General features: G+C 35.2%; 1 long non-coding RNA gene across 1 annotated transcript; it reads left to right on the forward strand.

Moving 5' to 3' along the window:
• Positions 1-627: 627 nt before the first annotated feature.
• On the forward strand, positions 628-19,887 carry LOC129145672 (uncharacterized). Its single transcript, XR_008551598.1, has 4 exons — positions 628-704; positions 4,762-4,849; positions 10,098-10,205; positions 19,763-19,887. It is a non-coding gene; the product is annotated as an uncharacterized LOC129145672 (long non-coding RNA).
• Positions 19,888-21,298: the final 1,411 nt, after the last annotated feature.

A 21,298-nucleotide genomic window follows, 5' to 3' on the forward strand; every position in this document is an offset into this window, starting at 1 on the left:
TGGTGAATTCAATTTCCTAACAATATAAGACTATTTGTATATTAAGTTTCATATTGGATGAGTTGTAGTATTTTGTATTATTTGAGGAATTGGTACATTTCATCTATGGTGTGAAATCTATCCATGTAAATTTGTCCATAGCTTTCCCTTTTTATTCTTTTCATCTCTTAATGATATCTCCTGTTTAATTCTTGATATCACTATTTTGTGTCTACTTTCTTTCTTTCCTTGTAAGGTTTGCTAGAGATTTGTCAATTTTATGAATCTTTTCAAAGCAGAGTCCTATTCTGAAACACCAATGTTTTGGCACTGCTACTCAGGAGGACTGCTTGATATGACAGGTCACATAAAATAGGCTCCCTATTTTGGGTTAAGTTATATTCCTGTAAAGTTTACATGATAGAAAAATGTGTTTTTAGTCTAACTATATATTTTGATTTTTAAGTAACTACAAGTTATTTCCTGTAAATACGTGGATATTCCTATTCAAGCAGATCCCCATGGTAATCAGTAGTAGGAAATGGAAGATGACAGGAAAAATTTACATGTAAGCTATTGAAAGGATCATAAAGTGGAACTCAAAAGTTTTTTGTTAAACCCAAATGTTCTGGAATGTTCTGGTGATGTTCCATGTGTGTATTGAAAAAAAATGAATATCTTGGCATCACTGATGTCAAAGAATCAGTCCTTTGGTTGTTGTCTTTGTAAGTAAAATCAAATGAGCTTTATAATAGCACTGTCTGATACTACGGGAGGGCACTGGATATTAATATGAAGTGAGGACCTTGGAATGTAGGGAGAGAGAATTTCCAAGAATTTAATCTGAAATCTGAGTCATAGGCAAACACAGAAGAGATGAGATTGTGGAGATGGCCTAGCCACAGACCTCAAGGTGCACTAGAAGCCAGGGGTGCACTATGGAGGACCCTGAACAGGGAAATGAATGAGTTTCTAACTGTAGACACATAACAGATGCAAGTTGTGCTTACCTTTTGTTGTTCCTGTACATGCACAGGGACACCTCAACTGTGGGTTTGATTGTACAGTGTTGTAGAAAATCATATGTGTCTTACTGATGACACAATGAAAAAGTAATGTGCAATCCCAACTCACCCAAGGCTGCAATGTCATTTCAATCCTAGAACCCTGTATTTCAGACAATGAAAACCTGAAGGAAATGGTCTAAGGATGAACTGGATATCCTGTACCTCTAACTATGGGGGGAAGAGGGTCATTAATTAAAATTTTACATGGGAGGTGTTATTGGAAAGCAAATGTGAGTAAGGAAACTGGGCCAGAGAAGACAGTAGAGATACTACTCTATTTAGGTAAGATGGGACTTGTTAAAGGAAAAAAAAATCATCTAGTGTTTTTCAAGTTTCATGTAATGGTGGACAAGAATTTTCTCTTCTCCTTAAGATAAAAGCCACTTTATTGATTTATTTATCTCATACTCTCAGTACATCATTAGAATCTGCAGAAAAATTTAAGTGTCACTAGTGGTTTAAAGGTAAAAAACTAACCAGCCATAGGAAGACCAAAGTAGAAATATCACAAGCTGTAGCAAAGAAGCAATGGCAACTGTCACACTTTCCAAACAATGAGCATTCTATCCTTTTACCATAAATAATTCTTCTAACCAGCAGTTTTCATAGCTGTCCCTTATTGAAGAGAATGACATGTAATTTGGCATCAAAATTTTTCTTTTGACAATATACAATAGAAATGATTATTGTCCTCCTATTTTCAAAAAGTAAAGCTACAGAGAACCTGATGAAGATTTGATGATTCTTTTAGGATTTGACAGTTGAGCTAGCTTTGTGTGGACTAAATAATTTCTGTGTGGGGAAAGGAGAGGGGACTTTTATACATTCAAATGATTGACGGTATTGTTAGAATGTGAGTATAAACCATGTGTGGAAGGGGTAAAAATAGAATGCAAAAGTCTCTGGCAGCAATCTCAATCTCAGAGTAAGGAAAATACAAAGGAAAATGTGGAAAGATGAGTGCTTTGTACTAAAAAAATGTAGACTTGATTAAATTTCTATAATACACTTACCATGCAATGTCATCACTATTAACATTTTTATAACATGTAGCACTTCTAATCCTTCAAGATATAACACTAAAATATATTTTTAATATATAATATTACCCTATGCCTAGAATATTCTTTCCCTATGCCATCATATGGCTGAGGATTCCTAGTGTCTGCTAAGAATTCCACCTGAGAGATTGAATACACGAATCGACAATAGTCGATATATGACAATAGAACCCTGATCCCCAATTTCTGCAGTAACCACCCAAGGAAGACAAGCAATTTCTCAGCAATGGGCCCAAAACAGTCAGGAATTGGGCAATGAAGCCAGCTTCCCTAATTTTTTTTGCCCCTGCTTCCAACCCAGGACGATTCAGATAAAGACAACTATGCTTCCCAAACCAGTCACACAGGAAACAGTGTTTCATTTTTAGGCAATTTTCACCTTCCCTATGCCAAAGGCTTCCATCCAGAGCAAACCTGAAACCTTCCCTTTTCCTGCTATAAAATTTTGCCTCTACCCCTCTGCCTTTGGGTATTCACCAAACATGAGTGGTGGTGGCTGACTCCCTTGCTATGACAATTTCAGAGTAATTTTTTTTTCATTTGTGTAGTTGACTTATTTCATTATAATCCTGCCTTTCTTCTTCCTAGTATCAGTGCCAAAGGATTTAATTTGAAGTCACTTTCACAAACATTGATTAATTCTGTCTTAGGGCTTAATAAAGATTCCACAGATGTGGAACTGGTCTGTATCTTCATCAGAGTTTTTCAGTTTTCAGCACAGAATTGCATACATATTTTGTTAGCTATATACCTAGGCATTTCATTTTTGGTGCTATTATATCAAGTGTTATCTATATACTTAAATTCCCAATTGTTCAATATTGGAGAAATTGGAGAGAATTTTTGTTATTTACCTGTATTGTATGATCTTTCTAAATGTGTTAGTTCAAGGAATTTTTATAGCGATCTTAGGGTTCTGTTTTATTATAAAATAATAAAATGATCTGGACATTTTGATGGTACCCTGATTTTCAAATCACATGTGGGAGAAGGTACACTAGTCAGTCAATTTCAAATACTTGTAGAGAAATGAATGTCTAATGAAAAATTCCTTCTCCAAGTGTCTTTTATTTTTCTCATGGATCAATTCCATGCTCATAGTACTTTTATTTTTTAGATATATTTTTATTGGACAACCATTATTTCCTTGTCTAGATTTTTTTTTTTAATCTAAGGTGGTCTTAACCTAGAGTTTCGTATGTTCATGGTTTCATATGTTCAATATCAATGTCAACTGTCTCAAAATTGATTCATAGAGTTAAGTCAGTCATAATCAAAATCCTTGAATATTACTTTTGCATATATCAGCAAGTTTCTTGTAAAACATGTGGAGTGGCAAGTGAATTAGAATAGGTAAAACAACTTTTAATTGACATAAAACATTTTGTTACTTTCAGATTTGCAACATGAACAATAAGTCTAGTTAAAAATCCATCACCAGAATTACAATATCTATAAAGCTTTTGTCTTGTGTTGAAAATTTTTAAGATATACTATCTTCACAACTTTCAAATATGCAACACAGTATGATTAACTATAATGATCTATGGTCATCATTCTTTCCAAAACATACCCATGTCTTCATTTTGTAACTGGAAATTTGTACCTTTTGATCCTCTTCAATCATTTTACAAACCCTTCAGTTCCCCACTTCTGACAACAGCCAATCTATTCTCTGTATATAAGATCTTGGGTTTTTCTTGGATTCCACTTGTAAGTAAGATCATATAGTATTTGTCTGTCTGATTTATTTCACTTGGCCCATATTGTTATAGTTACATTTTATTCTTTTTTATAGCTGAATAATATTCCTCTCTATATGTGTGTATTTGTATGTATTTCACAATTTCTTTATTCATTGAACAATACTTAGGATGTTTCTGTATTTTGGTAGTAATGTTTCTAATTTTTTGAGAATTCTGCAGACTGTTTCCCATAGTCACTGTACCAATTTACAATCCCAAAATTTCACAAGAGTTCCCTTTCCTCCATAACCTCACCAACATTTATTTCTTTTTTTCTTGAGATTTATTTATTTTTATACAAGAACCGGGGTATAGGCCGGATGTGTGGAAGGGTGAGAGGATTCGCCAGAGACAGAACAGGCAGCAGAACAGGCAGACTAACGAAATACACTGCTAAGGGGAGCAGCGGGAGAGACAGGAGAGGTCTGCCACACCATGTGGGATTCTCACTAGCAGGCTGGGATAGAACCCGCGCTGTGGAGGTTGCGGACAGCTTCAAAGCACAACTGCCTGCACCACCAGGGAGGCCCTCACCAACATTTATTTCCTGTCTTTTTTTATAATAGTCATTCTAATGAGTGTGAAGTAATATAATTGTGATTTTGATGTGAATTTCCCTGAATCTTAGTGATGTTGAGCATCTTTTCTTATATCTGTTGACCACTTACATATCTTCTTTGGTTAAATTCTAATCAGAATTTCTTTTTCTTTTTTTCTTTACTATTGAATTTTATCATTTTTTATATATGATGGATATTTATCCCTTATCAGGTAAATGATTTGCAAATATGTCCCTCATTTAGTAAGTTGCTTTTTCATTTTGTTAATGGTTACCTTTGCTATGTAGAAGAATTTTTAGTTCAGTGAAGTCTCACATGTTATTTCTACTTTTGTTTCCTCTGCTTGAAGAGTCAGAGCCAAAAAATTATCACCAGATATATCAAGGAGCTCACCACCTGTATTTTTCTCTTGAGTTTTGTGATTTCAAGTCTTATGTGTAAGTATTTTACCCATTAAGTTAATTTGGGCATAAAGTTTAAGAAAATGGTCTAGTTTTATTCTATTGTATGTGGCTTTTCAGTTTTCCCAACACTGTTTATTGAAGAGATTGTTCTTTCCACATTATATATGCTTGGATATTTCTTGTAATTTAATTGACCATATATATGAGTCTATTACATGTACTCCCTATTTTGTTTCATTGGATTATGTGTTCATTTTTATACCAATACCACATTTTAATTACCAAAGATTTGTAATATAGTTTGAAACCAAGGATCATTATAGTTACAAAACTAAAAAAGGAACAAAATTATAGGACTAATACATTGCTTGTGAGTTTGAAAAAGCGATTCCACAACTTTGGGAAGAAGTTTTCCAATTTCTGATAAAGTTAGATATATAATTGCCAAATGACTCAGGACCCTGCCCCTCAAGTATTCATTCAAAAGAATTTAAAACTATATATACACAGATACTGTATGTGAATGTTTCAGCAACATTGTTCAGAATTGTCAAGAATGAATCAATCTTATTTCCTTCAGCTGTAAGGAATCTAATAATTATCATGCATTCATGCACTAGAATACTACTAGGCAAGAAGAAGTAACATTCAGCAGTATGAAAGGACCTCACAAATACTTTTCTAAGTGAGAGAAACCAGGCTCAAAAGGCAACAAATACATAATTTCATTTATGTGTCATCCTAGAAAAGGCAAAAATGTTGGTAGGGAAGACAGTTATTGTTAGTTATTAACAGTAATCAGTAGTTATTAAGGGTTAGTGATTGGGAAGAGATTGACAGCAAAGGAGCAGCAGGAGGCCAAACATATTTTGGGATTGGTGAAGTCATTCTAAATTTGGGCTATAATGGCAATTAAGTTACTATATTCATTTGTGAATTCTCATAAAATTTTACAGAAAGTAAATTTCTCTGTGTTGAAATTTAAAAATTAAAAGTAATTTTTTTCTTAGGGTATTAGTGGGAATATCAGACAAATAGAGAAAGAGAGACTATTTCACTACACTGGATTTTGGTAATGGTTCATTTAAATAGGTCACTTGCTCTAGATGACTTGTTTAAAAGCCATAAAGAAAATAAGAAATTTCAGTAAGAGTGTGCAGGATGTTGAAAATGGTCTCCATCATATGCTTCTTTAGAACATATTTCTAATAATCAATTTTGGGCAAAAGGAACCATCTGTCCTGAGAGAGATAGTTCTCTGTCACTGAAAATGATCAAATAATTCAATCTGAACAACCGCTCTGTGGGAATTCTGGAGAATGTAGACTTGATGACCTTTAGATTCCTCCAAACCTTGAGATTCCAATATTCTATCAAAATGGGATCAGTGGGTTGTAAAGACAGATGTGATGGCTGATACATATAAAGGCAATATTGCAAAAGAGAGTGGCAGTCTTTCCTGAACTATTGAAAAATTGAGTGTATTCAAGTTCTTAAAATATCTTTTATATATAAAACTTTAAACTCACTTGTGTCTGCTTCATGCATTTCTAGATCAATAATCCTATTCAGTGATAACATTTAATTTGCTTTTCATTATGGAAATTATTGAACCTAGTTTTAATTTATTAAAAGTACATTAAAGTGGTTTTATATTTCTTTATAGAAAAAAGCCACACTATTTTAAAGAAGAAATGTAAGACTTAGTGACCAATTTAACTATAAAGCTCAAAATAGACAGCTGTTCACCTATGTTGAATTAATACATCTTCCCCTCAAGATATATAGAGATGAACAGGCAAGAGAAACCCTGTATTCTCATTTTTTACTTTTTATTATGAGCAAATGGGATTGTAAGGATCTACAGGGACAAACTGAATGAACGATCATTGATGTTTTAGGGACATGGAAACACACTGATTTCTACATAGAGGTGATTTTAAATGACATAGGGAAATACACATAATTCTGTAGAACTTCTTCCTACTGCCTTTTACATTTAGGAACTGTTCTGGTTGTGACTGGATTTGGCAGAGATTAGTTGGGAGAAGTTGTCCAGAACATTCTTTAAGTAAAAATCAAGAATTAGATCAGGTTCAGCATATGTCACTGCCTCTCCTTTGTCTTTCTGTTAGTATTCAAGTAAAAATATACTCCTAGATATGCTCCTTACCACTTTATGTTTGTCTTTAGATATCATATGTATAGATATCCTATGGATAATTATGATATAGTTTGTGCTTTTGTCCAGAGTACCACAACTTTGAATATGTCAAACATCATCTTTAAATAAATGCAAAATATTTCTTAAATATGGATTTATTAATTTCTACAACCAAGTTTCATGAGTTGTGTCATTTTGTATATTAGACATGACTTGACTTTCCTATAGTCCTCCAAAACACAGGCAGTTTCTATAATCTAAATCTAATATTATTCAGATAATTACCCTTATAATTAGAAATCTTTTCCTATAGGACAATATTTTATGCTTAATTCCTAAATCTTTGGAGCTGCTTGTAAAAAGGACATGCATTCTGAAATGCCTTAGCTTTGCTGAAACCAATCAGAAATGTCATAAGTAGTAAAGCAATCCTCAGGGTAGCAGCACAGATAGTAGCTGGTACCTGCAAAGCAGTCCTTTGTTGGGCAAGATGGCAGTGTACAAACAAGATACACTTTATTTTTACTGAAGCAACATTGCATTATAACATAAGTTTTAGGTATGCATAGAGATACACTTAAGTTGTCTTTAACAACAACAAAAATTTCAAAGCAGTCTAGGCTATATTTTTAATAGTAGTCAGTTGGAATTATGTAAACTTCAATATCACCACTCCGAGGAAGATGAATTTCCCATCTTTTTAATTTTCCTACTGGTTAGCTCAGAGAGGGGTATGTGATTCATGGAAAATTGAAATACAATTGTGGTAGGCTGAATAATGTCCTCCCAATAATCTTTATCCAGTCCTCAGAACTGTGACCTTGTTTGGAAATAGTCTTTGCAGTTGTGTTTAAGGTATTGATGGAGGTGAGGTCATATTGGAATTATGGTAGGTCCTAAATCCAAGGAGAGTGTCAAAAAGGAATACACACACACACACACACACACAGAGAGAGAGAGAGAGAGAGAGAGAGAGAGAGAGAGAGAGAGAGAGAAGATCATTTGAAGTCAGAGGTAAGCAGACTCTAGAGTAACGCTGCCACAAGCAAAGGGATACTTGCAGCCACCAGAATAAGAAAGCGGTAACAGATACTTCTCTTAAGTCCTCAGAGTGCAGATGGACCCTTGTTACTTTTATATCAGATTTCTAGCCCCCAGAATTGTGAGAGAATAAATTTCTGTTGTTTGAAGATGCCATATTTATAGTGATTTGTTATGAAAACTCTAGGAAACTGATAAATCAGTGCAAGAAAAAGTGAAAAAAGCATTTAGGTTCATTTTAATCATTGTGCTTGTATCTTTTAAATTTTCTTGTTTTAATCATTCTGAAGGTATCCTTTTTACATTGACTATCCAGATGTTAAACTTTGTAAGCAGTTTTCTCATTATTACCATTTTTACTGAAAGATTACAATAACTGAATTTATGTCAACAAATTATTTTCATTACTTTCAAAGTGATCAGCCTAGTTCTAAGATAGATTAATCAAAGTAAGTAGATGAACCAGTATTTCAGAACAGGAAAAATGCTGTCTATGAACAAGTTGTTCTTATACTTTCTATCCCTAGACTGAGTTGAAGATTGAATTTATTTAGGCATAAAATATATGAACATGAACACTTTATTGCTCTCTAAATGTCTTCCTCTTCATATTTAATTTTCCTTTAACATGCTAATAGATGCCATCTGTTTGATTCAGTAAATTATCACGTTACACCTGATTGATTAATTCAATCTTGACTCAGAAATTTGGCCATCTTTTTTCAGGGATTTTTTTTTTACTTGAATTCTCTCTCTTAAGAATAGAAAAATCCCCCAATGTGAGAAAATTCTCCAAGTATTTATGCAGCCCTGAAACTTTAGAAAAACCAATCATTGTTAACTAGTTTCTGTTTTACATGGAGAAACTGAGGTCCATCAATATTGGGTCTCATTGTTGTGGATCCCTCAACTGAAAGACACAAATATTTTTAAATCCATTCACTGGGTTAACAGGTACCTTGAAGTTCTAGGTAGAGAAATTTTAAAAAATATATAGGGAACATAGAGAAATCAGCCCTTTCATTTGACATTTGTGGTCCTCCCCTTTGGAATTTGAAACTGAATAGTTCACTGTAGTTTCTTCCTCACCAGAGTTGAAAGTCAGTGAGGATACTATTAAAGAGGCTGAATCATTTTGGTATTTTCTGGTAATAAATAGTAGAAAGACAGCTGGTGATTAAAAGACTTTTAAAGCAGAAACTTAGAGGACAGGCATTTCAAACAAAGTTTCTTTTTGTCTGGGTGAGAAGTAATGGTCATATTTTATAGGTTCAGCTCGGTCAGTCATTTAGAACGGATTCTTACTGCTTAATCACTTCTGTGATTGCTTGATTGTTGTTATTGTTTGCACTGCAGTTTCTTTACTACAAGTAAGATGTCATTTCCCTTCTTTATTCCTGTTGGCACGGACCTTCTGTAGTAGAATGTTGTTCTGGCAAGCAGGCATTACTGCATAACAGAGATGTGTGGCATTTATAAAGCATTTCTCACACGCAGGGTTACATATCCAAATTGTTCACCAGCTGGGTTAATACAAATAAAGTTGTAATAAATCATTCATTGCACTGTGAAATTTTATATAAATTCATATGAATCCTTTTTTTCCCCACTTACCATGTGGATGTTTCCCAACAGATCTATGGCTCTATAAATCCAAGCAAGTTTATTTGCTAATAATCCCATGATTATAGCTTCATTTGTTAGTTGTTTTATGTCCCATGTAAAAATGTCATTTTTTAGTGCTAGCAAGGGAAACTTGATTCAAAACCATTTAATATGTTGCCTTTTGTACAGATGGATTTTGTCCATCCACTGTGCTTCATCATGTTAGATCCACGGCAATCGCATTTTAACAATATGTTTAATAATAAACAAACTGTAATTTATCTTTTAATTGAGTTTTCCTTTTATACTAGTGTGAGATATATGTGTATACATTTATATATATGTGTGTGTGCACATTTATATATGTGTGTATATATACATATGTGTGTATATATGTGTGTGTGTATATGTGTGTGTATATATATATATATATATATATGGTTTTCTTTCCTTTTACAATGTGTCTTCCAGATTAAAATCCATGAAAAGAAAAAAAAGAATTTATTTCTAATTTTCCCAAATATCTTCCAAGAGAAAATCAGTGCAATTGCTTCATATACAAAGAGAATAATAAGCAAGGTAAGACATTAGTGGCTTGGAAAGTGAGAGCAACTAGTCACTTCCAAATCTGCCAAATTAGAAAGGAATTAAAATGGGCTCTCTGATTTAATGTCATTCTCTTTTAACCACCTTGACTTCCTAGGGCCCCCTCCTCTCATAGTTCAGGATCCCTGTTGAATAGTGATTTTGAATGAATTAGAAGTAAAGGACAGATAAATGAATGAATGAATGAATGAATGGTAGTACTTAACACAATATTCTTCTTTGGTAGTCCCTTACTGTCATCATTCTTTGGTGAAAATATTTGTTTAATGTCTACCTTCCCTACTAGACTATAAACTTGGTGTCTTTTGAGCAAGGAATGTTGATCACTTGAAACAATTCATTTAGCTGATGTGTAAGGGGAGAGAAACTATTTTTAAAGGAAGGGGGGGGGGTCTCTGCAAAAGTCGTTGCAAGCTGTGCCCAACAGGAATCTCAGAGTTGACACATGCACACTTCTCTTCCTACCCACATATTTCATGTTTCTGTGTCTGCTTCCTCCTTTCAACCTTGAGAGAAATAGGGCAAATATCACACCCATTTACAAATGTCTAATGTCAGACAACTGTTGAAATTAAAGCCTAGACTTCTCTAAACTTCATCTCAATGCTCCTCTTTCAAGCTTGTAGCAGTGCCCAACTGTGATGGACAGTGCTTCACGAATCTCTATTAGCCCACATTTAACTGTGACAAAGGAAAGAACAGTGGATGTGCATGCTGATGATCCTGATTGAAGTTTCAGCTCTGCTTTGCACTATCCAGCTGGGGGAGGGATGAGTCTTTTTACCACTATATGCTTCTGGGTTTTTTGCCAATGAAATAATCGGAAATAATGCCTGCCTTTGCAACACAAAATATTGGCATTATTAGATAAAATAACATGTGAAAGCATTCTAATATGTTGATAAGCATAAACTATTAGTTAAGTATACTCTGTTTAATAAAATATACAATATTTTAGTATTTTTGGAGAAGGAAAAATAAAACTTTTCCATACCTAATTTCTACCTAACATGCTATTGTTACTAGCAGCAATCTTTACCTATAATCATTAGGAATAGATGATGAGATGTGAACTATAATTTAGAGAATCCCTGTCCATTGTAAGTAGATGAAACATTTAACTGCTATTTGCACAAATCTGAAATCTTTGTCATTAATCCTTGGAACAGTGATTCAAACCTTGGAGGTCAGTAGATACACTTATAATGGCTAGTTAACTATCTCCAGAATTTCAAAATGAAAACTAAAATCATGCATGTATCCCTGTATATGAGGACAATTAGAACGACTGCATCAAATTTCCATGTTTATAAGGAATTCTATTAAATGGTGTCTGATTAATTTCATGAGAAATTGAATTAATTACTCAATAATTACAATTTATTTAATTAAACAATTTAAAAACATCTATGAGACCCCGGGGGGGGGGAGGGTGGAGGCATGAAAACATCCCTTGATAGTACAAAGTAGGAGAAATGTTGAATTCTAGTGCTAAAATAAACTGGTTTCTAGCTGAAGTGAGTGTTGTAAGTGGTGGTTATTTGTACTCAAACGATGTTACTGCAGAAATTTACACTGTAGGAGCAACTTCCAAGTGAAGTGTTGCCTACAAGCTACTTAATCAGTAAAATACTCACTGCATAAGGAGGATAATAGGAAGCTAAATGTGAACATGCCCCAAAACAGGAAGCAAACATGTTGAATTGTGAGTTCCCAAAATGTATGTTTACACAGAACCTTATTTGGAAATAATGCCTTTGCAAATGTAATTAGTTAAAATGAGGTCATTCTAGATTAAGGTGTGTCCTAAATTAAATGATTGGTGTCCTTATAAAGAGAGAATTAGAGACACACAAGAAGGAAGTTCATGTGATGATGGATGCAAAGACTGGAGTGATACATCCATAAGCCAAGGAATGGCAGGGATTGCTGGCAACTGCCAGAAGCTAAGAAATGGTAATAAGGATTCTTCCCTAGAGAGAACATGGCCCTGGAAATGTTTGATTTCATATTCCTAGCTTTCAGAACAATGAGACAATAAATTTCTGTAGTTTTAAGCTACAAGTTTGTGGTACTCAATATGGAAACCCTAGGGAATTAATATCAAAGGATTTTTTTAAAGATTTATTTATTTATGCATATGAGAACTGGGGTACAGGCCAGAGGTGTGGGGTGTGTGTGAGAGGATTCACCAGAAACAGAGTGGGGAGCAGAACAGGTGGACTGACTGAAACAGCGGTTGAGACAGGAGGGGTCTGTTATGCCATGTGTGTAGTTCCCTGGCCAGGGATCCAACTGGTGCTGCAGTGCCTGTGGATAGCTTCATAGCGCTGAGGCTTAACACCTTGCGCCACCAGGGAGGTCCGATGTCGAAGGATTTTTGAAAAGTAATGTACATACCAACTCTTAAGCCCAGCCTCCTCCACTTGGACCTACAAATGCAAGTGTATTTCCCTGAAATTTTTTCTTCCTATCAGGCTTAAAAATTTCAAAGTCAAGTGGTGAATATCTAATTCCACACACAAAATTAAAGTTAGTTGCCCAAACATGATAGGGCAATTTTCCGAAGTATTTAATTTACTTAGCTCCTTGGTTTGTTTACACTCAAAGCATCTGAGTCATTTACTTGTATTGTAAAGTGACGTATTTATATACAATTATCTGTATATGAATTATATATATAGTACACAGGAACATGACTTTTTTCCAGATTCAGCATTTTTCTAATGTATTAGAGTTTCCAATAAGACAGCAGCAATCAGTTTATTAGCCACTAAATTAAGAAGGATTAACTTAAGCAAAATTTTATTTATTTTTTATTTTTTTTAATTAACTTATTTATACATACAAGCACTGGGTACAGTCAGAAGCGCGGGAGGGTGAGAGAATTCACCAGAGCCAGAACAGGGAGCAGAGCAGGCAGAAGGACCGAAGTACACTGCTGAGGGGAGCAGCGGGCAGCAGGAGAGGTCTGCGCGCCATGTGGGACCCTCCTCTGGTGGCCGGGGAGCAGTCGGGGATCAAACTGGCGCTGCAGAGACTGCGGGCAGCTTCGCAACCCAGCTCAACCGCTGCACCACCGGGGAGGCCCAAGCAAAATTTTATTAATGTGCAGTCATGAAGAACATTATTTGTTGCACATATGCCATTACATGGATTTGTGATTTTTTTTGCTTTTAATTCCAGCTTTATTGACATATAATTGATATATAATATTGTGTAAGTTTAAGGTGCAATATGACTATATATACAGACATATATAGTTAGTGATTACCACAATAAAGTTAATTAACATCCATTATCTCACATAATTACATCTTTGGTGTGTGATTTTAAAAATCTACTCTTTCTTAGCAACTTTTAAATATATACAATGTTGTTAACTATAGTCACTACGCTGCTATACATACATCCCTAGACTCCTTCATTATAAAAATGGAAGTTTGTAACCTTTAACCACTTCCACTCACTTCTCCTATCCCTTCCTCCCATCCCTGATAAATAGCAATCTACTCTCTGTATGAATTCCATTTTTTTTCTTTTTTATTTATATATACTTTACATCATTGTTCATTTTGTAGAATGTTTTCTTTCTCATCTCAGGTGTATTCCCAATAAAATTCCCACTGCCAGTTCACTCATGATCCATCACCATAGTCCCTGTGCTCTTACCTCCCTTGAATAGTTATTGTTATCATTTTTTCTAATCCTTTATTTGGTTTCCCTATATTCCTCCTAAAAATTAAACCATCTGACATTTTTCTTTTTCCTTCTGGATTATTTCACTGAACATAATCCCTTCCAGTACCATCAAAATTGCTGTGAATTGCATGAGCTTATCCTTTTTGATTGCTGGATAGTATTCCATTGTGTATATGTACCACATCTTCTTGATCCAGTCATCTATTTTTGGGTATTGGGTTGTTTCCATATCTTACCTATTGTAAATAATGCTGCAATAAACATAGAGGTGCAAGTATCCTTTTGAATTAATGTTTTTGTGTCCTTTGGGTAGATCCCTTGGAGTGGAATTGCTGGTTCATACGGGAGCTCCATTTTCAATAGTCTTAGGAAACTCCATTTCAGTAGTCTTAGGAAACACCTTTTCATAGTGGTTGAACCAGTTTGCATTCCCACCAGCAGTGTAGGAGAGTTCCTTTTTCTCCACATCCTCGCCAATATTTGTTGTTGCCAGTTTTGTTAATATGTGCCATTCTTGCTGGTGTAAGGTGGTGTCTCATTGTGTGTTTTTGTAAAGATTTATTTATTTTTGTATACAAGAACTGGGGTACAGACTAGAGGTGTGGGGGGCGGTAAGAAGATTCACCAGAGACAGAGTGGGGAGCAGAACAGGCAGAATGACTGAAATACACTGCTGAGGGGAGCACCGGGCAAGACAGGAGAGGTCTGCTGCACCATGTGGGCTGCTCCCTGGCTGGCAGGGATGGAACTTGTGCTGCAGATGCTGCGGATAGCTTCACAGTACTGTGCTTAACCCCTTGCACCACCAGGGAGGCCCCTCATTGTGGTTTTGATTTTCATTTCCCTGATTATAAGTGATAGTGAACATTTTTTTTCATATACCTGTGCCATTTGCATATTTTTAAGTTCCACATATAAGTGGTATTATATAGTATTTGTCTTTCTCTGACTTATTTTGCTTAGCATAATGCTTTCAAGTTCCATTCATTTTATGATAAATGGCAGACTTTCCTTCTTTCTTATGGTTGAATAATATTTTGTTTGTGGCTATAGCCTCCCCACCACACACACAAACACACATGTACATTCAAGTTAATTTTTGTGAATGATATAAATAATGTAAAATAGTCCAAATTCATAACTTTGAGTGCAATTTTCCAAACATTTATTGAAGAGACTATCTTTTTGCACTGAGGATTCTTGGCTGATTTGTCAAATATTGATTGATTGTATAGGCAAAAATATATTTCTGAGTTCTTATTTTATTCCATTGGTCTACATGTCTGTTTTTATCCTAGTACTATACTGTATTAATTACTATATCATTGTAATATAGTTTGAAATCAGGAAGTGTGATGCCTGCAGCTTTGTTCTTTCTCAAACTTTATTGGCTATTTAGAGTCTTTGTGTTTCCACATAAATTGTAGGATTATTTTTCAATCTAAATAAATGTCACAGGAATTTTCATAGAGATTGCATTGAATCTATAGATTGCTTTAAGTATTAATTCTTTTAATCCATGAACTCAAGATATATTTCTATTTATTTGCATCTTCTTCAATATCTTTCATCAATGTGTTATAGTTTAAAGTATATAAATATTTCATTTTCTTGGTTAAATTTATTCTTTCCTATTTTATTCTTTTTGATGCTATTATCGATGGGGTTATTTAAAATTTGTGTGGAAAGGTATAAGTCCTAGGAGAGCAATTTTGAAAATAAGAACAAAGTAGAAAATATTACTCTAATTGATTTCAAGAATTTTTGTATAGGTACAACAATGAAGACATTGTAATATTGGATGAAAGACACATACGTGAATAACACAGAAGAGAGAACGTAGGAAAAAGGCACATAAAAATATGTCTGGTTTTTGACAAATGTGCAAAAGGAATTAAATAGAGAAAGAATTGAATCTTAAAGGGCACTAGAGTAATTGGACAACTATGGGCAAAAATTAACTCATAGTGGATCAGAGATTTAAATGTAAATTTTAAGACTTTAGGTTTTTAGAAAAAAAAATAACGAAAAGAGATTAAAGGGTTAGGAATAGACAAAATATTCTTAGACTTCAAAACCATGACCCATTAGGGCCTCCCCGGTGGCGCAGCGGTTGAGCGCTGGGTTGCGAAGCTGCCCGCAGCCTCTGTGGCGCTGGTTCGATCCCCGGCTGCTCCCCGGCCACCGGAGGAGGGTCCCACATGGCGCGCAGACCTCTCCTGCCACCCGCTGCTCCCCTCAGCAGTGTACTTCGGTCCTTCTGCCTGCTCTGCTCTCCGCTCTGGCTCTGGTGAATTCTCTCACCCTCCCACGCTTCTGACTGTACCCAGTGCATGTATAAAACAAAACAAATAAATAAATAAATAAATAAATAAATAAATAAATAAAGCATGCATCTATTAAAAAAAAAAAAAAAACCATGACCCATTAAAAAAATCATAAATTGGGCCTCATGAAAATAAAAACTTGTTCTGCAAATGATTCTGTGAAGAGCGTGAAAATGCAAGCTATAGACAGGGAGAAAATATTACGAACAGTGTATCTGACAACAGACCAGTATCTAGAACTTACAAAGGACAAATTTTATATTAAAAATGTAATAGCATTCTAAGAAAGTGGGAAAAGATATATTTCACTACAGAGGATATGTAAAACAAACACATGAAGGGCCTCGCCTGGTGGTGCAGCGGTTGAGCGCTGCGCTGCAATGCTGCCCGCAGCCTCTGCAGTGCCGCTTGGATCCCTGGCCACCAGCGAGGGTCCCACATGGCACTCAGACCTCTCCTGAAGCGCCTGCTGCTCCCCTCTGCAGTGTATTTTGTCAGTCTGTCTGTTCTGCTCCCCGCTCTGGCTCTGGTGAATTCTCTTACCCTCCTGCGCTTCAGACTGTACCCAGTGCTTGTATAAATAAATAAATAAATATTAAAAAAAAAAAACACATGAAAAGATGTTTCGCATCATTAACCACTAGAGAAAAGTAAATTAAAAATGTGGTAAGTTCTATCTGTAATAGGTTGAGGAAATCTCCCTACAGCTTTCCATAGTGGTTGGACCAGTTTGCACTCCCACCAGCAAAAATGAAAAATGATATAAGAAATATATAAAAAAATTAAAAAATTTTTAAAAAGTTAAAAAAATAAAAATAAAAACATGTAGTAAGTTATCACTACATACCTATCAAAATAGATAAAATAAAAAGTGATAATATCAAATGCTGGTGAGGATATAAGGAAATTTAATCACTCATATTTTAATAATGGGAACATAAGCTGGGATAGTCATTCTGGGAAAGCACATAGTCATTCTAACAAAACTAAGCATATGCTTGCCCTGTGACATAGTCTTGGCCTCACAAAACCTGACAGAACATTTGTTCACAGCAGCATTATTTGTAATCCCCCCAAATTGGAAGCAACATATCATTCTGGATTGAAAACTGCTGGTCTAGATAGAGAATATCTACTACAATTTGTCCCATTCCTCTATTTTTCCTTTCCTGTACTGAGAGGCATTAGGTGAAGCTGAATAAGGTTTCTATGTGACTGAGGTGAGGTGGGGTAGGTTGGGATGGATCAGTCATTGTCCAGAGCAAGACGTGTGAGCCTGGTTCAGAGGCATTTGTACAAGGGTTGGGAAATGAATTCAAGATGTCCAAGTCTGTGAGGTGAGGCAAGCTTTTGTATAAGGAGGATAATCTGGCACAGAGTATCTCAGGTTGAGTTTCCCAAGGATCCCAGGGATAAAGAGGGTTTCAGCAAGAGTAGCCAGCACTGGATATCAGGGACTAAGTAGAGTGAAGAGGGTCTCCGTGTAGAAGAAGGACAGTGTATGAGTGCAAGAGTATATAAAATAGAGGAAGGCATTGACACTGTGAGTCAACCTGGGGCTGGCTGTGATACCCAGAGTGTGGTAAGGAGGGTAGCCATTTTAGAAAGAAAGGTAGATAAAAGTGCCAGTGAATAGATTACATCAATGAGAATTGCTATCACAAGTAAACATATTAAGGGTAGTGATAACCCAAAATTTTAATATCAGAGTTACAAGTGATAAAACTGGGTATTAGATTAAAATAGTATGTTTTGGTATAATTTGTTTTTCTATATATAAAGGTAGATAAAGAAACAAATATAGATCTATGAGACATAGTTACAGGAGATAGAAATTTAGAGGTTTTTGAAAGGAATTGGTTCATGCAATTGTGGGGTTTGACTAGACAAAGTTGGAATATGGAGGGAGTGTGATTGCTCTCAGAAAGGGTGGGCTAGAACTTCTGAGCATAGACAGAACTTATTCAAGAAATCTTCAGCTCTGCTTTTAAGGTCTTTTAAGTGATTGAATCAGGCCCTTCCACACTATTATCTGAGATAATCTCTCTAATTTAAAGTCAATTGATTACGGACTTTAGTCACTTGGGCAAATGCCTCCACTGCACTGGATTAGTGTTAGATTAAATATCTAAGATTTGCACTTTTGTTGCACATCAGAAAGACCATCACACACATCAGCATAAATGTGAACCCTCACTTATTCCCAGAAAGTTCCTGGAAGTAGTGATACCTCAAAAGCAACATCCATACCTAATCCACATGTCTTCATTTCAAATATCTTTCTCCACTGAAACCAGGGTTTTTTAGAGAAAAGCTTGATTCTTTTTGTAAAAGAAAAAAGATAAGATGAACCTGAAACATCATGTTCTGTTACAAATTAAGTGCTCAGGAATTATGGAGACCCATCAAAGAAGCCAGATTGAAGTGGCTGCCATTGACCAAATGTTGGAGAATCTGAGTGTACATAATCACAGTAACAATTGCAACCCAAAGCATGAGTCAACACTGATATACATGATGGATAGATGAAGATATTTGCATATTCTCAAGTTATTTAACCACAAATGTTTTTAATTATTAACTATTAAGATAAAAAGGGTTATTCCACAAAGAATAAGCGTGATAGGCACCACTTGCATAAAGTGATGAAAGTAGACGTAGAGAAATCACATTCCATCTGATAGAATATAATGAGAGAAAAACAGCACCAATTGTGTAATGGTTTTTCTTAAATGTGCTAAAACTGAATCAAATCATGAAGAAATATCTGGCAAACCCAATTTATGGGTTATCCCACAAAATAACTAATCCTATATCTTGGTTATGATCATCTGTGGGTTGTGTTATATGAAAGAATGACCAAGCTTATAAAAAATAAAGTATTTGGTGGCTATGGAGCATCATGTTGAAAACTCAAATTTGGTCAGGAAAAAAATTTTTTGTAATGTACTTGAAACTTTCTATAAGTTAGTGATTATTTTTTAAACTATTACATTTTTCTTGAGTTCCATAGACAAAAACTCCATTTTGTGAACATATTCAGAAGTAACCCCTGTACTGAAGAGGCAGTATAAATCACAATGCAAAATTGCTTCATTAGAATTTTTAAAAGGGCCTCCCCGGTGGCACAGGTGGTTGAGGGCAGCGCTGTGAGGCTATCCACAGCCTTGGAAGCATGGGTTCAATCCTGGCTGGCTGGGGAGATACCCACATGGCAAGGCAAACCTCTCCTGTCTTTCCCACTGCTCCCCTCAGCAGGTGTTTCAGTCAATCTGCCTTTTCTGTTCCCTACTCTGTCTCTGGTGAATCCTCTCACCGCCCCCCCCGCCTCCGCCCCGACACACACACATCTGGCCTATTCCACAGTTCTTATATGCATGAATAAATAAATCTTTAAAAAAAAAGAATTTTTAAAATATCTTTTCAACCGAATTAATCATTCAAAATAATTGGTGGACTAGCATCTGCCTCAAAGGAAAATATTTAACGGAATTTTTACAGGAGTTGGATGACAATGCTGGATAAAAATGGAGCAAGAGTTAAAGAATAGTTTATGATGAATGTCATCAAGCTATTAAGCACATGCATAAACCCCATTATGTATGGAAGACATGGGTTTTGAAATCAAGAAAATCTGGACTCAAATTCTGACTCCAAACTTTATTGATGTGATTATTACCATTATTTCACTTGCTAAGTGGGCTGAATAAGTCCATTGAAGGTTAGTGATCCTTTCTCTTCTAGACAGTCTTGAAAATAGTCTTAAAATTCTGACTCACAGTCTATCACCAGATTACCTGATAACTTCCACAGTGGGTTAATTAAGTATTTCTGCAGATTGGATGATAGACTATTGATAGGCTAGTAATTTAGGAAAGAGAAAATAGCCATTCATTGTTTCATAAAATGTCTAACCAAATGCCTGGGACAGATTGGGGGCTTAATGAATATTTGATGAATGAATAACTACATGAATAAATAATAGCCATGAATAGAAGCTGAGTGTCTTCAAAGGCTCTCAGCATTCATTTATAGATTTTCAGTTAGGCTATTTTATTTTTATAATTACCTAATCTTAGTCATTATATAGAGATTTTTATTCTCCTTTATTTCATGCTCAAATTATAATCTGTTTAAAGTTTTAGAGTTACCTTGATGGTGTGAGAATTATTTTGGATATACACTGGTAAAACTTAGCCAAAAAATCCCATTTTGGTTAACTCACACTCTGGTAATTCCAATACATGTATTACTACTCTAGTAAAATGCTGGCTAAATATCTAAAACAGCATCACAGATGCATGATAATTTAATGCAATTTCTAATAATCCCATATTATTCCCTAGATATTTCACCACAAATGCACTATGTTGTACATTGCATTTGGGGTAGAGTATAATGGTTAATTGGAGTTTATAGACTCTGTTGTGACTCGTTTACCCTCATTTACCCTCATAACAAAGGAGGATGGACATATATGATTAAGGACAAACTCATACGAATTTCTAGGTATTTAAGAGGATATAAACTATTCCATTTTTAAATTCTTTGAAGTATAACTGATATTTATCACAAATTTGGTTTGAAACTACAGTATATTTTTCTTGTTAAAAATATTCCTTTTTTTCTTTAGAGAAATTGGTGTCATATTTTCGAACATCTTTTTCTTTGCCTAAAAGCTATTTTATTTTCTGCACTAAAAAGAAAGAGGGCAGGAGAGGTAATGTCAGAGAGCTGATGATGACGGTACGTTTTTCTGAGTGATTGGATACAGCTAATTTGTGCTTCATTGTTCTTGGGGCCAGACGCTGAACAATGCAGTCTTTTAGAGTTCACCGTGAAATCACCTCATCAGCAAGAAGAGCAGTTTAACTAGCACTAAAATGCTACACCTGGAAGGCAAAACTCAGACTCACATCAAACCACTTCTAGTTTCCTCCGAAATCCTAGCAAGCTTCTTGGACCTGGAAGTAACCCATCATTTGGCTTTCTGAAAGGCTCAAGCTCTAAGGGTCTCCTACCAAACAGGTTTTAGGA

The sequence above is a fragment of the Talpa occidentalis genome, unplaced genomic scaffold (genome assembly GCF_014898055.3).
Source record: "Talpa occidentalis isolate TD23 unplaced genomic scaffold, MPIMG_talOcc4v2.1 talOcc4.13, whole genome shotgun sequence".
Classification (NCBI taxonomy): domain Eukaryota; kingdom Metazoa; phylum Chordata; class Mammalia; order Eulipotyphla; family Talpidae; genus Talpa; species Talpa occidentalis.